Raw genomic sequence first — 15,927 nt, 5'->3', positions numbered from 1 at the left:
TATAGCCAGAGGCTTACATCTGAACAAGAATATTGTTTTTCTTGTTTTTTTAAAGAACATTCATACATTCATTCATTTATTCATTCACTCACCTAAATCAAGTGCTGACTTTGCCTTAGAACTGTCTTAAGCACAGTGGCTACTGCTGCAAATATGACAAACACATAAATAAGCACAATCTGTACAGAGTTCTTATTTAACTCCTCTAGAGACATATTGGAGGGTGTAGTGATAATTTCATAGAACAGAATCAAATTTGGGAAAAGACAAAAACTATAGAAAGAGTATGTGAAGAAAGGTGTGTTAAAGGATTCCATGCACTCGATAGAAGAGGGGGAGCCTGCCCCTTACTGCTTATACCTCACCCTAACTAACTCCTCCGGAGGTATGCAATAAATAATCTCCCAACTCACGCCTCCTCACTTCAAGCTTAACCGGGAATATTTTCTTTTTCTTTAACCCTGAAACCTTTTAATATTCTTTAATTCAGACAAAGGACCTTGATAGGTTGTTAGTGTTTATTTTACTAAAATTTTTGTTTGACACATTTCTTTAATTACCTTTAATTGTACGTTGCAATTTACTCATTTTGCCAATCTATTAAAAATAAGCTGCGTTTTTGTTGTTGTTTTTCTTTTCAATAGCAAAGAGAACTTATTGAAATCAGGCTAGTTGGCCAGCTACCGCTCTTACCAAAATGTGACCATGGATGCCCTTCCTCCAGTGATTAAACCCACAAAGATCATACTGGTGTGCTGTGACTAAGCTACTACTGTCCCTGTTCAAATAGTCCCTTTGACCTAATTGGTAGAGATTAACAGCTTCATAACTAAATTTATTAGGACTGAAAAAGTGAAGGATTTGCCAAGGGGCAAACTTAGATTAATTCCAAGAGACTTAGAGGTTATCACTACAATCAACAGTTATATAAATCCCTCTTTCCTTTTGGACTTGAAGGAGATTTACCTGGAGTTGGGGTTATGGACAGTAGAGTCACTAAGACTTGGGACACTTGAAAATAAATGCCATAATGTTTAGGCTTTGACCTTAACTGTGATTCTTCTCACTCATCATCACCATCATCATCATCATCATCATCATCATCATGATGCACTAAATTGCCAGCCATATCTTTCTATTTGGCTCATTCTTCCTAGATTTGAATTTCTATATCTTCTATGAACTATATATAAAGGCTTAGTACAGCTTCTAACATAAGTAAATTCTCAATAAAGTTACTTTTATTAGCAGTAGTAATATTAGTATTATTATCTGTAGACCTTAAGATTTGCTGCAGCTTCAAACATTAAATGTTCAGTCATCCTTGGTCTCATTTTCTTCTAAATTTTTGCTATAGATTGTTGACCACATAAATTGACTGCATTAGCCAGAGCTCTAACTTTTAAGGCAACAGAAATGGGTTTTGGCTGATTATAACAGAAAATAAATGTTTTGAAATTGCCTAGAAACCTTGAGAAACAGAATTGGAAAATAGAATGCAGTCTGGCCCAAATCGCTGCCAAATAGTACCCAAATGACACTGCAGAACTAGCAATACATTTCTGCCACCATAAGGGACTCTAGACACTTTGTTTGTGCTGTCTACTCAAAACAAAAAGGCCACTCCTGGCTCCACTGTCACCTCTGCCTTGGAAAATGGATGATGGTTATTCTTCCTTTAATTATTTTGATTTCTCAAAACACTGTCTTTTTGAGATGAAAGAGAATACATTTGGTAGAACAGAACACTTGGGCACAGAAAATTTAGGTGCTTTTCATAAGATATAAAATCTTTGGTTCCCAAATTCCATTGTATTACTTTCTACCATACCACACTGTGAAAGAAAATGTAAATAAAAAATAAACTGAAACACCTATGTTTAATGAATTGAAAAGAGGTTCCACAGTGGCTCTAATTTTCTTTATTTAAAAAAAAAAAACATTATCAAGAGTGTCTGCTGTCAGTGTTTTATCTGTGGATTCATGTTTTTGTGGGATGCATCATTGACACTGTGGTCATTCAAATTGGAAAGGCACTGGCATTCAGAAAAAAAAACTTTATAGGTGAAACAGAACACATACCCATACTATATCTTCATGTATACATTCAGGCCCAATAAATGGCCCAATAACTCTACAAATTTCCCCTGAGAATCTTCCAAGAAAAAAAAAGTTATTCAAATTTAACAAAGATGGGTTTAGAAGTGAGAAATTAATCACTCTCAAATATTGCAGAATATTAGTGGTAAATTTGTGAATTAAACTTGCGTCTCTTCTTTCATGGTGAAGCATTTCAATATGCTAAATTAATCTCTAAATACAATGTTCTGCATATCTTGAAAATATACTAATACGACCACATAAACAAAATACTAAGAATAATTGTGGTTACTTATGCTTATTTTCACAGTAAAGTATAAGTAAATCATTCCCTACTCTTGTCATTGGTTTAAAGTATAGCTTGGACTCAAATTTTGTTTGGAAAGGTAGAGGTGGTAGAAGATAACCCATGTTATCTTAACAGACATCCCCTGGAGAGAATATTGCAGAAGCAAATGCAGAGAAGTAGAGAAGGTAAATTGTGTTCAAGGAACAGTCTGTGTTTTGAGAAAGGGTGGTAGAGAAGGCTTTGATGAGTGGCTTCCAAGGCTTGCATAGTATCAATGGCATGAAACAGAAAGAACAGTCCAGGGAAGGAATAATCCTTTAACGGCTTAAGGATTTTGCCTCGTTAAAAAAAAAAAAAAAAAAAAGAAGGCAGCTGAGAAAGATACAAAAACTACCAAAAGTACAAAAGGAAGAATACCTGAAGAAACAGTGGGAACAGGAAATTATGTGCAAGAGAAATAAGATGAAATCAGGATAAGAGTAAATATCCAACAATACATTATTTGTTTTGATCTGAGATCCCAAGATCTAAAGTAAGGAAGGAAACATCGGACTTGGGAGTCAAAGTGTCTGTAGAGGTGATATACACTGTGTGCATTGTTAAGTTGTTCAGGGGAAGAACAGCCACTCATCAAGATGGACATTCTCTTCACAGAAGATATAAAGGTCACTCAATGAACCACATACTTAGCATTAGATCTATGCAAAAAAGAACAAAATCTATAGGCTTGCTCTTTATATCATTCTTCAATGTTCACTAATGGTAAAATGTTTAACTGAAAACTAAAATTAACATAAATATATGAGAGGAAAGGATCATAATAATCTGAAATAGATAAATATTGGTGAGAAGGGAGGAGAAAAAAAGGAGAGATATTGCAAAGATAAAATAAATGATGATGGATACGGAATCAGCTGAAGAGGACAGGAAGTCAGATCATTCCAAGGTTCCCTTCTGTCACCATGACTGAAATCCCATTTGGCAAGGCAAGTAACACCGGGGAAATGACCAAATTACTTGGGATTAGTGCCAAGTAGAAAATGAAGAAAACAAGTTGGCTTAGACACGTTGAGTTTGAAAAGCCAATAGAATTTTCGAGAAGAGTTAATCAAATCTGTAGGTTTCTAGGAATATGCTTTCAAAATTGTCAAAGGAATGTGCAGAGAAAGATAAAGAGAAAAGTGGATTCCAGACAGGAAAGAAGATGAGAAGTTGTCTTCTCATCTTCTGCAGGGGACACAGGGCAGGCCTTGGAGTGCTTTTGGGAGGGAGGTTTGGGTATCTGGGAAGAGGAAAGAGAAACTTCTGAAGAGAACTAATATTCAAGGATTTGTCTGATGAATTTCTTTCAAGGACACTGTAAATAAAAAAGCAAAATAGATACTAATATGACATTCTGTATTACTTAGGCCTTCTTCACACCAAGATTAAATAATTTGTTTTGTTTCAGTACTATTTTTCTCTTTAAATTTAGTTTTTTAAAAAATCTGAAATGTATTTTTAAATACAGAATGAAGTAGGGTTAGACTTTATATTATTTTAATGAAGAGCAATTTCCAAAACTTATGTGATTATTAGTGCATCTTTCTGCTTATGTCTTTATAATATAGTAAATTCACACGCACACACACACACACACACACAAACACACACACACACACACACGTTCATGCAGACAAGTTCCTGCATTCTATGCTCTCCCAGATCTATTGTTGCTCAGCCAACACCAGGCATTTTTAAATGTCTATCTCTTTGTATTTGCTAAAGTATAGAAATAAGTTTCTTAAAAATACAGTTGGAAAGTCTTCAGTGTGAACGTTACGTATACAAGATAAATTTTCTATCATGGTTGAAAGAATGTTAATTATTTATTCTCAACATACTTTTTTCTAGCCTTATTTCCTAACATCCGCATTTTGAGAACAGCATTTTAATTGTTTTAAAAAATATTTCATGTAAGTTCATTATTTTGTTTTATTACATGTGTGCTTTAAGTGTTGAATGGCCTTGCCAGTTTTTTTTTTCTGAACCATTAATACTCATTTCAGTTCCTTTTTTCCAAAGAGCAAAGATATTCTCATATATTAACAACACAAAGTTAGTAAATATAACATAGTTTCATCTAATATACATTCCATATTGCAGTTTTGATGAATTGAATGGAGTCCCAATGATGTCCTTTATAACATTTCTCTGTTCTGACACAGGATTCAGTCTACATACTGTATTTAGTTGCTATGTCTCTTTAGTCTTTTAATATGTAATAGTTCCTTTACTTAGTCTTTCATGACGTTTACATTTTGAAGACCAACAGCAAGTTATTTTATAGAATGTTTCTTTGGATTTGTCTGATGCATCACTACCAAAAAATAATACATAACTGTGATTCTCAGGGAATCAAATTTGAAGGCACCCAGTGTCTCTCTAGTCTGGTTGGCAATGTCAATTTTGAATTCTCTGTCAAGATGTCTAATATTTACACTTTTTTGCAGTTACTATTTTCTCCTTAACTAATAAGTGATCTGTAGGAAAAAAACTTTGAGAGCATGCAAATAATCTGCCTCTTGTCAGATTTTTAATTCGTGAATTCCTGCATATTATTTTTTAAGATCACCATCCTTTTTTTATGACACTCACCAGTTCCTGAACACAATTAATTATCTTCTCTTCTGTGCTCCCAGAAGAACCTGTGCATGTCCCTGCTACAGGATGCGTTATAAATATGCACTTATGTAGTTGTCTCCTCCCGTTACTGACTTTTCAAAGGCAGGACAACATATTGCAAACACTTATTTTTCATCTTGAAAATTACTTACATTGTTATTATTAAGGGGATGTTTTATTGAAAGAAATTCTCCAAGTTTTACCATATTAGATTAACAAAAGAAAATGTAAAATGGGGCCCATTTTGTAATCTCTTGAATTTAAGCATATTTAATAAAATCTGGAATGACTGCCTAATAGACTATCAGAAAATAAAGAAGAGATTTTGCTATTTTGATTTTGCATTGAGGTCTTAAAAATGAAAAAATGTTTTCTTTTACTTCAGGGCCTACTGCACTGCATGGCTTAAAGACATGTCTATACTTTCTCGGAATGCTATAAAACCTATAAAATTAGTGTATTTTGGCATGGATTTAACTTTCATTGTCATTCTGCAACACATGCTATTTTGAATGAGTCTTGTGCTAGCATCTGTGCAGTTTTATTTCTAAGAGCAATGATAGACAGAGGCGTATTTGTAATTTGTGTATTCTATCCCTATCTGCCACTCAGTTTCTGGCTGCATGACTGTTCGAGAAGATAGGAGATTGTAAACTTCGCAGTTGTACTTGCACTTATTCCATCCCCGCTGTGCCTCTTCTGCTTTGTATGCATCCCACAGCAGTGCAGCACTGGGCTTTGTGAAGATATCTGAGATAAATACAAAAATTTCATTTTATTTTGCTCTGAAAAAAATTGGTTGAGTGCTATAGATCTAGTGGATCTTTAAAATCATAATCTCCTTTGTAGAGTCTCCAGGTATCAGCCTAAAAATATGAAGCTCAGAATCTTAATGCCATTTGCTTACAAGGCCATAAAAATTCATTCTTGAGACGTTTTGACCATCTTCTGCACTCCAGGCTGAAGGAGGCTACAAGGATAAGTTAAATTGGTCCTGCCTTGAAGGAGACCTGTGCAATAATCTGATGGAACAAGAGTGGGTGGTATGAATTCTCTTTTTCATTTTAAAGAAAAATTTGCCTCCCAGCCAACTTGAGCCCTCAGAGTTACTACGTCTAGTTTCCTTTCTTTTCCACCTCAGAATTGCTGACGGCGACTCTGAAATTTTGGAATTGGCTCAACTGAGAACTCAGATGGGCAGGTTTTTTGAAATGAAGAGTTTGGAAGGTCTCTTCAAACAGTTAGGTTGATATGAGTGAAAATATGTTTAATGAATTTTAACAATTGTTTCTTCAAATCTGCTTAAAAAAACACTTATTGAAAACAAAGTTAATTTAAGGCAGGCAAATTACTTGGTATTGTAAAAACACAGAATGGAACACAGTCCTTGCCTCAAGGCGACTTGTAGACTGAGGAAGATGACAACTTTATGTGAACTTCAGCTCTTGATTAAAATCAGAAGCCCCCAACTCAAAATCAGCCCTCCTACATCTGTAGACTTAAGGACAGGCCAGACTACATTGACCGGTTTCAACAGCCACCATCAGCGGTGTGGACTCCTGCTCCTGAAAGAGTGGGTCAAAGACCTCCAAAGCCATTCAGGAACTGGTTAGAAAAGCAGCATCTCGGGCCCAACACAGAACTTGGAATCAGAATCTGCTTTTTAACATGTTTTAGGTGATTTAGATGCACATTAATATTTATGAAGCAGGTTATAGCAATGTTATTATTTTATTTACATTTAAATAATAATGTTAATTTGCAAAGTTGATTTCACATGAGATTGCACTTTATACTGCTTCATGTTATTTATTTATTCCTATAAAGCCCTAGTGTCCCCCAGCTCTGCCCCTTTGCTGAAAGTCTTTGAAGACAGTGTAGCTAAATAACCCTGTGCAGTTGCAAGAGAATCAAAAGAAAACATTATCATTCTGGTCACTGGCAGCAGCACCAGCTGTTATGTAATTTTGTTATAAAGCTATTTCCTGCTACTGGAGGGTTTGAAATAACATTTACTTGTATAATTCTAATTCTATTTAGTTTATCCATCCGGGGCCAAATAAAAAGCATAAATTAATCCACTATGAATATGTCAGGCAGATAACCATTTTAAAATATGAGAGAATTAAATGTTATTTACAAATACTTTATAACCTTATCAAAATACCTTTTTGAAGATCTCTAAACATCTATCATATATCTCAGATTTGACCCATTATTGTTCATCAGAACAATATCTTCCCAACTTTCATAGTTCTTAGTATGCTTTGGAATATACAGGATATACTGAGAAAGATCACGAGTAAAGAAGGAGCTATTGAAAGAATGGAGATAATGTCCCATCTTAATGGAGGGTGGGGTAATGAGGCTTCCTCTATTTCTGCACTCTATGGCTCATCTCTCAACTTTAAGTATGCAACTAGTCAATTGTAAGGCCTTGTTAGCTCTAAAATCCAATGATTCTAAATTTATTTTTATCTTGATCTCAAAGGTTCAGAAATGCATATTACAACATAAAGCAGCTGTGAATGTATGAATGTGTGTGTGTGTGTGTGTGTGTGCGAGAGAGAGAGAGAGAGAGAGAGAAAGGGAGACGTCTAATATCTACACTTTTTTGCAGTTACTATTTTCTCCTTAACTAATAAGTAATCTGTAGGAAAAAAACTTTGAGAGCATGCAAATAACCTGCCTCTTGTCAGATTTTTAGTTTGTGAATCCCTGCGTATTATTTTTTAAGATTACCATCTTTAAAAGGGAGAGGGAGAGAGAGAGACTGGCTCATCAAAAAGTCTTGCTTCCTCAAATTGGGAATCTTCATGAAAGAGGAGAAGTTCCCAGTCACCTTTCAAGTCCCTCTCTGCCATCTGAGCATGTCCTGGAGTCAACATGAAATCACGTCCTTTCAACAGCAAGATTGTTCTGTGTGGCTAGGCCTTTGTGAGTTCACCCTTGTTGCTCCTTCTCATCCTCAGTAAAGTACAAACTAATCCTTGGATCCCAGGAATAGTTCTTAGAACTTTATTTTTGGAGGCTAGACCCTGATTCTCTTCACTGTAGCTCAGATAACACCCCACACCTGAAGCCACTTGAACACTGCATACTACCACTGCCAGAGCCGCTACACATCTTTCCTTCCTCTGTCCTAGAAAGGACTCGAATCAGTCTTAAGCTTATTCTGCTTTAGGACTGGAGGGGTGATGGGGCAAGGGGACAGGGCTTCTCTTTTGGTCAGTTTTCCTAACCCACAGTGAACTTGTGGCAGCAGGGTCTCTTTATCCTTTGCATCTAAGACATAGTGTTTAGCCCAAAGCCTCCATGCAGGTAAGACTGTTACAAGACTTGGAAGGCCAAGAGCTGACAGTTGCTTCTATTAGTACCATTCATAATTAGCTCACCACAAGAATTCTCACATGTTCCCAAATCTAAAGGAATATTACAGACGTATTTTGGGAGCAGGATTATACATAAAAACATAAATGTGATTTTAACTTTTACATTGGCCAATACAATTATTGATAAATGCAAATATCTACAAAATAAAAAGACATTTTCCTTGGTTTTCATTTTACATGGAGTCATGTCTCAATCACAGAAAAACAGGAAGATGAAACTGGTCATATTGAGAGAAAAATATTATAATATGATCAGGAAATATGTCATTTGATGAAGTAGGAGAACAAATGGAAAAGGAAGAGGCAGAAAAAGAACAATTGAAATAGAACTGAGAAAAAGATAGAGACAAATTACGGTAACTCAAAGTATGAGCAGGAGGGAAGTGAAGGCAGGAACAAAGGATGGTGTACAAATGCGGAAACGTAGGAAGATGAGAGGTAACATCCAAAGGAAAACTAGCATACCTCAGAGAGAAAAAAGAGCAAAATCAAAGAGGCAACCAATATAAAAACGGAAACAAAAAGTGTCATATAAGATGAAGAAATAGAGATTCACAGGTTGCCCGAGGAAACAGAATAATGACCAAATATAATGAGTTATTGAAATGAAGGGGCATAACACAATAAGAACTCTAAGAATGTGATAAAGTATGCCTAGAAGGATGCAATGTTCAAATAAAAAAAAAAAAACGCAAAACAGAATCTCGAATTAAATGGACGGGAGAAGAGGCACAAGAATAGTTTGAAAATAAAGCATTCCTGGGAGTTAGAAAACCTCTATTGTAGGCATAAATATCCCACAAATTCATTCTGTGACCCAAACAAGTAATGATTATCCACAGGTTTTAATTTCCTCAGCCGTAAAATGAGACAGTTATCACAATGCTAAATATTGTGCACATGTGTGCATGAATGTGTACGTGTGTACACATTTCTTTCTTTCTTCCTATTCCTTTCTCTTTTTCTTTCTTTCTTTCTTTCTTTCTTTTCTTTCTTCCTTCCTTCCTTCCTTCCTTCCTTTCTTTCTCTCTTTCTCTCTTTCTCTCTTCTCTCTCTCCTTTCTTTCTTTCTTTCTTTCTTTCTTTCTTTCTTTCTTTCTTTCTTTCTTTCTTTCTTTCTTTCTTTCTTTCTTTCTTTCTTCTTTCCTTCCTTCCTTCCTTCCTTCCTTCCTTCTTTCCTTCCTTCCTTCCTTTCTTTCTTCCTTCCTTTCTTTCTTCCTTCCTTTCTTCATTTCTTTTTTATAACATATAACTTTCAAGGCTTCTATTTCTTTCCGTATAAAAATGGACTTTTCTCCTTAATCTGCTTGTTCTTGAAATTGATGAGCCTATAATACTTTGACCAGGCAAACTTTTTAAATTCCCTATGAAGCTTTGCAACTGATTTTCACTAGTGACTTCTAGTAGCTTCTTTCAGAAAAAAAAAAAAAAAATCAAACATTTAAATTTCTTTTTAAAACAGAAACAGTTTTTCTCAGTCTCAGAAGTATCCTACCATATGACTAAGGCCTAACTTTTCAGGTAAAAGATAATTCTATTTTTCTAGGTAGAGGGAAAAGATATATTTATATTATAACATATGTGAATTATAATTTATTTTAATGTAGGCTATTGTAGTCTTTCCTATTGTGAGACAATTGTTAAAGGAAAAACTTCTAAGTGACAGGAAAATTTTTCTCAGCAACACTAAGCTGAGAAGATATTCTTTTCTCACTTAAAGTCAAGAATTGCTATAAAAACATTCACCATATTCAGAGCAATAGGGAGGATTTTATGAGAGGCATTTCACAAAAGATATTCACAATTTTACAGGCAAAAAGGGATTTTACAGAGTAAGTTCTATTGGAAATAAAATGCACTTGCAGCATTTCCCACACTCTGCAGATATGTGCAATAATAAATATGAATATAAATGCTTTCCATCCTAGAAACAGGTGAGGAAGTTTCTGTCATCAAAGCAGAATCTTTCTGAACTTCAGTGACAGGACTGGGAGCAATGGCAGAGGTACAAGGCCTCTGGACTTTGAGCTGAACAGCCAGAGGCCTCCAGAGCTGTCTGAGTCTATTTTTTTCTGGCCGAGGTTTATGGTAGGAGAAATAACTGACCTGGGTAATCAAACACCTACAGTACTTAGCACATAATCATTGTTTGAGGCAGAAATTTTCTGCCCCAAATATACCTCTCCTCTTTCTGTCAATGTTCTCAGCTAAAAGAGTGCAGTTCCCGGTCACTCTGGCATCCACATGTAGAATGTAAGTAAGATCCGATCAATGAGGTGTCGAGAACACGTGCAGGTAAAGTCCAGGAAGGCTACTCAGTGAGCCTTTAGCCGGTCTTTAATCCTTCCCGTTGTCGGAAATGTGGACATGATGGTTTGAACTTCTGTATCCATAAGATGATATTGAGGACAGAAGTTACTTGTTAGGACGGAAGACCATAAAGATAGAAGACCATAAATATACGTCACTTAGGTTTCTGATGTAACAGCTCTGGAATGCCTGCCTCTGGGCTTCTATTACATGAGAGAAAAATAAATTTTAGTCCTGTGTAAGCCAGTGTTATTTTAGAGTTTCCATTTTATGTATCAACACATGATCCTAAAAAAGGCTTGATCAAATAGATCAATATAATTGTCAAACTGATTTCCTCCCACAGCTCCATCATACTCTGTTCCCTCATACTACACCAACTTTCTTCCATCACTTATCACCTAACACAGTGTCTATAATTTATTGTTCATTTCTTTGTTGTCTGTTTCTTCCCTTCTTACCCCAATAGGAAAGTAAACTCCATGAGAACAGAGGCTCTTTCTTGAGGACTGGTCTATTCCTAGCACCTATGAAAATAAATAAGCGCTCAATAAATATTTGTTGAATACAATTGATCTTGTGCTATAAATATATAAAGAAAAACTCATTTGACACTAAGACCATACTTCTTCATTAGAATCACTTACTGGAGAGCATATTTTGCTGTTCCACGTGGAGTGTGATTCATAGATAAAATTTAGTGCCTTCTTGGTAGCAGATCAAAGTCTCATAATGTAAAAGGTTCCATGATCCTATCATTCTGCAGGCTTGTACTTGATAGCACAGCTTCAGTATTCTATAGGACAAACCAATTCTTCAATCTGTATACCTATGAACAGCCCTTCCTTAGCAAAGATATTACTTTGAATTACAAATGGAAACAGGCACTCCAAGTGGAACAGAGGGCTGGAAAAGAAAGCCAGTACCATGTTGTGGTAAGCACAGGAGAAGTTCTTGACAACTCAGGGATAGTAAAGTGACCAATAATTATTTTTACACTTGAGATATTTTGCACTTAGACTTTATGAATACTGTCCTCAACTAATAAACCCATGTATGTATGCCATAAAATTTTCTTGAGACTTAGAAAGGGAATCTAACTTTTTTTTTTTTTTTGCAGTTTTAATAGTAAGGAAAATATGAAACCTAAGTGGACAAAGCCCACTGCGAAATTCTATTTTCCTCTAGAAGTAGAAAATTATTTGGATATAGAACAGAAAATTATTTGTAATAGAATGGAACCTTAGAATTTTGTTGAATTTTTCAGAATAACAAAATTAGTAGAGTCCAGATTCAATGGGATTTTAAGGCCATCTAGTGGAATATATTCATTTGCACTTGAGAAGACTGAGGAGCAAAGAGGTAGAGAGAGTAGCCCAAGGTCAATCACTTCAGTCAAGAACCAGGACCAGCCTCAATCCCTGACAATTCATCTCTCCCTGACACCAATTCTCGTGCTCTATTCTACAGTGTAAGTTCAACATTGATTCACTGAAGCTCCACCTGACTCCACTATACATCAAGGAGAGCAAAACCACCTCAAAGTAAGGCCAATGACAGTGAGAGCCCATGAGCATGGCTGATAATACTAGGAAATGTCAAGTAGTGGTTCATATTTCTCGATATAATTTCATCCACATTATGCCATTTTCCCCTCATGGATAACACCTATTTCTTCAACTTCCTTTTTAGAGCTTCAGGATCACTTTTCTCTATTTCTTTCCTTTGATTAAAGATGGACACCTGTCATTTTCAGCCATCTGCCTGTGGTGGGGGAATATTTGAAAATATCAATTTTTTCTGTATTACCAAAATCATAGCATTTAAGGTGATTTTTTTTTTCTTCTGTAACACAAGATTGTGGTCTGAATTCCAGCTTAAGATTGACATAGAACATAGTTTGGGTATAAAATAAAGTGCATGAAGGTATGTTTGAGAAGGAGTGTCTGTGTGCATGTTGCTGTGTGTTCATGCACATGTATGCACATGTGACTGTGTGTCTGTGTTTGTGCATGCAGGTTTAATACATTTAGCTCCTGACTCTTGATCAAGAGCAAGGGCATACATAAAAGAGTGACAGGATCAGACCTGATTAAATTCTCTGTCCTACTCAAATCAGAAAATGGGAGTACCATCTATCATTCTCTCCAACTTTTTATTTAATGATGAAAGAGAATCTCTCTGACAGATCTTATCATTGCAGATAATGATTCAGCTCCTGTTAGACCAGATTTAAATGCACTAAAAAGTTCCATTTCAGAGAGTAACTGTTGAATCAGTAATTTGTACATGTTCACTAACATTCTTCCTTTCCGGGTCTAAAATTCCCAAGAGTGAAACAACTATTATCCCAAAGGAAAGAATTTTTTTTTTCTCTATCCTCTTGGGAATTTTTTTTTGATTTGGACTACGTTTAAAGCCTTCTATGTGTTAGAAATTTTAAACCGTGAAGATGGGAAGACAAAGATGAATAAATCATGCTGCCTAGTCAACATGGAGTTCATAGTCTAGTAGAAAACACTAATATAAAAAGATAATTACCATACAGTGTAATATGCTATAGTAAGACTATGTACAAAGTCCTGCACATGGGTCACCTATATATAGACAAGAGAAGGGGATGATTAATTTTCTAGTTAACTCAGGGAAGGTTTCATGATCTGGATCTTACAGAACTGGGTGGAATAAGCCAGGAAAGAATGGGAGACTATTCTAGGAAGAGATGATCTACATTGCCAGAGAGATGTGAAATGGTATGCTGTGTATTAAAAATGACAAATGACATGGAGTTTAGGAGAGAGGTATAGAAAATACCTATTTCCTAGTCTCAATTGGGTATTGACTTAATAATTGTTCATACTCTGTCAAAATCTTCTATGGATGGGTGTTCTCATGAAAGTGAGTATACAGTAGCCAGCTCTATATGAATAAAAGTTACATAAACTCTGAACCGTATCTCTTACATAAATTAGACGATAGCAAAGCTTTCATAACAAAAAAGTGCATACTATTCTATGCTCTAAATAATGTAACTCTGTTTCTCTCTCATATAAGAGGCTTGGAATGGGCTAACCAGGATGGCATACCACATGGGCACACCTAGCTGCAAGACGAGTAGGATGCCTGTTCTAGTTGGCTAGCTGCAAACCCAGGAAGAAAGAGGAAATTAATTTGGAAAAGAAAACTAGCCATCTACAATACTACAAACTATGAAAGTTACAACACTTCCGAACTAAGTAATTTTTTATCTCAAAATATATATTTATAAATTTTTTTTTACAAAATTAAGGAATGTACCAAATTTCACCTCAGTCAATTTATTTAGCTCTGTGATTTAAAGAATTTACTTAAATCTTCTTGCCTTCTATGGTGAAAATCTTCTTAGATGATTGAGTAGAGGTGTTTGTCTCTATTCTCTCCCATGAATATTTTATGGCCTTGGATGTTATAAACACCACCATATTACTGAAACTCTCTCACATCAACTCCTTTAGCTTCTTGAATGTTGCATTAGCTCAAATCTCTTCAAGTTCAATTCCCATCTCTCTGTGTCCTTTTTATTTTTTCCTCTTACTCCCAGCCTTGAGTTTGGCTTTTGTCCTTGCCTATCTTGTTAGAAGATATTCATCTTTTCATTAGCATCATCCCTCTTTTCATTATCAAGTATCACTTCTAATATATCATCTTTAGATGCATAACGCCAACATAAAACTATCTGAATCTCCATTCATTTAAAAATATCTCCTGCAAATTTCACCAAGACCTAAAGTTCCACAGGTGCAACATTGAGTTGATGCCATCCCTTCTCCAATTCTTACCTCCTTCTTTAAGTTTGGTGTCCATTAAATTGGGTATCCATTCTGTAGTCACTGGAACTTAAAATCTGAGTCTCTGACTCCCTCCATTTACTTGCTTTTATCATCCAATTTGTTGACAAGTCACATCATCTTTTCTTTTCAAAGAAGTCCTAAATCAGTCAGCTTGTACCTCTGCTGGTTGTTTCTACCCTTGCATAGTGCCCTATTCCCCCTCTTGTTCCAGTCATGCCTTGTTTAGTTAAACTTACCAATTTCAAAATAATCTCTTTGATTCTCATTACTCTTCATTCATTCCACTTAGCATTCTAATAGAGTAATTTTTCATTTTCCTTGTGATCCTTTAGTCTATCTAGTATGCTTTCTTCTCTTATGCTTATTTAGATAGAACATAATTCTTTTTAAATTTTAGCTTTTAAGTCTATCTCAAAACTTCTTCTATGGCCTTTTTCACAAAAATCTCAGCCCAGGTAAACATTTTAACATTTAATTTATATTTATTATATAACGCTATGTTACTTTCAATAAATAAAAATCCCATATATTATCTATCAACTAAATTGTTATCTCATTGTGAAAATAATCATATTTATTTTTACCTTTCTCTGTTCCATACCACACAGTAAAATGTGTTATTCCTAGAATATGCATAATAAACATTTGCTAATTACATAAGTAGCACCTGAATGTTGGGGGATGCAACCATGTGCAGATATTCAGATATTTACTGTCAGCCTTATTATTGTCATGGCTGATTTTTATTTCATTTCTTAAACAGGCTGCTATGTTTGTACACGTTAGAACCTAGAGCCCCAAAATGGCCTAATCTTGGACTAGTCCCTTTCCCCCATCTTCCGCATCCAATCCCTTAGCAAGTCCTGCTATTTCCATTGTACTCCTTCTTAACTACTATCAATGTGATCAAAGCCATTTTTATATCTTGTCTGAGTGACTACAATTAATCTACTAACTGGTCTTTAAACTTCCATGCTGAGACTTTTATAATCCATATTCTGTCACATTTCTATTTCAATATTCATTTTCCTAATCTATATCCATTCAATTTACCTTTATTTTAGAATACCATGCTCCAGTATGCCCCCTGCTTTGCTTTGTAACACTTCTTTCTGCCTGGTTCCTACCCAAGAGGTTTTGCATTTGTCTGTGTTATTGACTGAAGTTCTCTGCCTCCATTCTGAGTATAGTTGGGTCCTTTCTCTCATTCATGTCTCAGCTACAATGACACCTCTCTGAGAGGTCTGCTCTGGCTGTTTGTTCAAAAGTAGCAGTTTCCCAGGTGTTCTTCATTACATAACTCTCATTGCAAAGTCTTTTTCAGTATCTCAAATTATATTATT

General features: G+C 35.4%; 1 protein-coding gene across 5 annotated transcripts in view; it reads right to left on the bottom strand.

Annotated features, from left to right (window-relative positions):
- FAM155A (family with sequence similarity 155 member A) overlaps positions 1–15,927 on the bottom strand; it is a 557,048-nt gene that overhangs the window by 298,091 nt on the left and 243,030 nt on the right. The window lies entirely within an intron of this gene.

The sequence above is a fragment of the Pteropus alecto genome, unplaced genomic scaffold (assembly GCF_000325575.1).
Source record: "Pteropus alecto unplaced genomic scaffold, ASM32557v1 scaffold13, whole genome shotgun sequence".
NCBI classification, from domain to species: Eukaryota; Metazoa; Chordata; class Mammalia; order Chiroptera; family Pteropodidae; genus Pteropus; species Pteropus alecto.
Note: the sequence above shows the minus strand (reverse complement) of the source record. Positions and strands in the feature narration are given on the sequence as shown.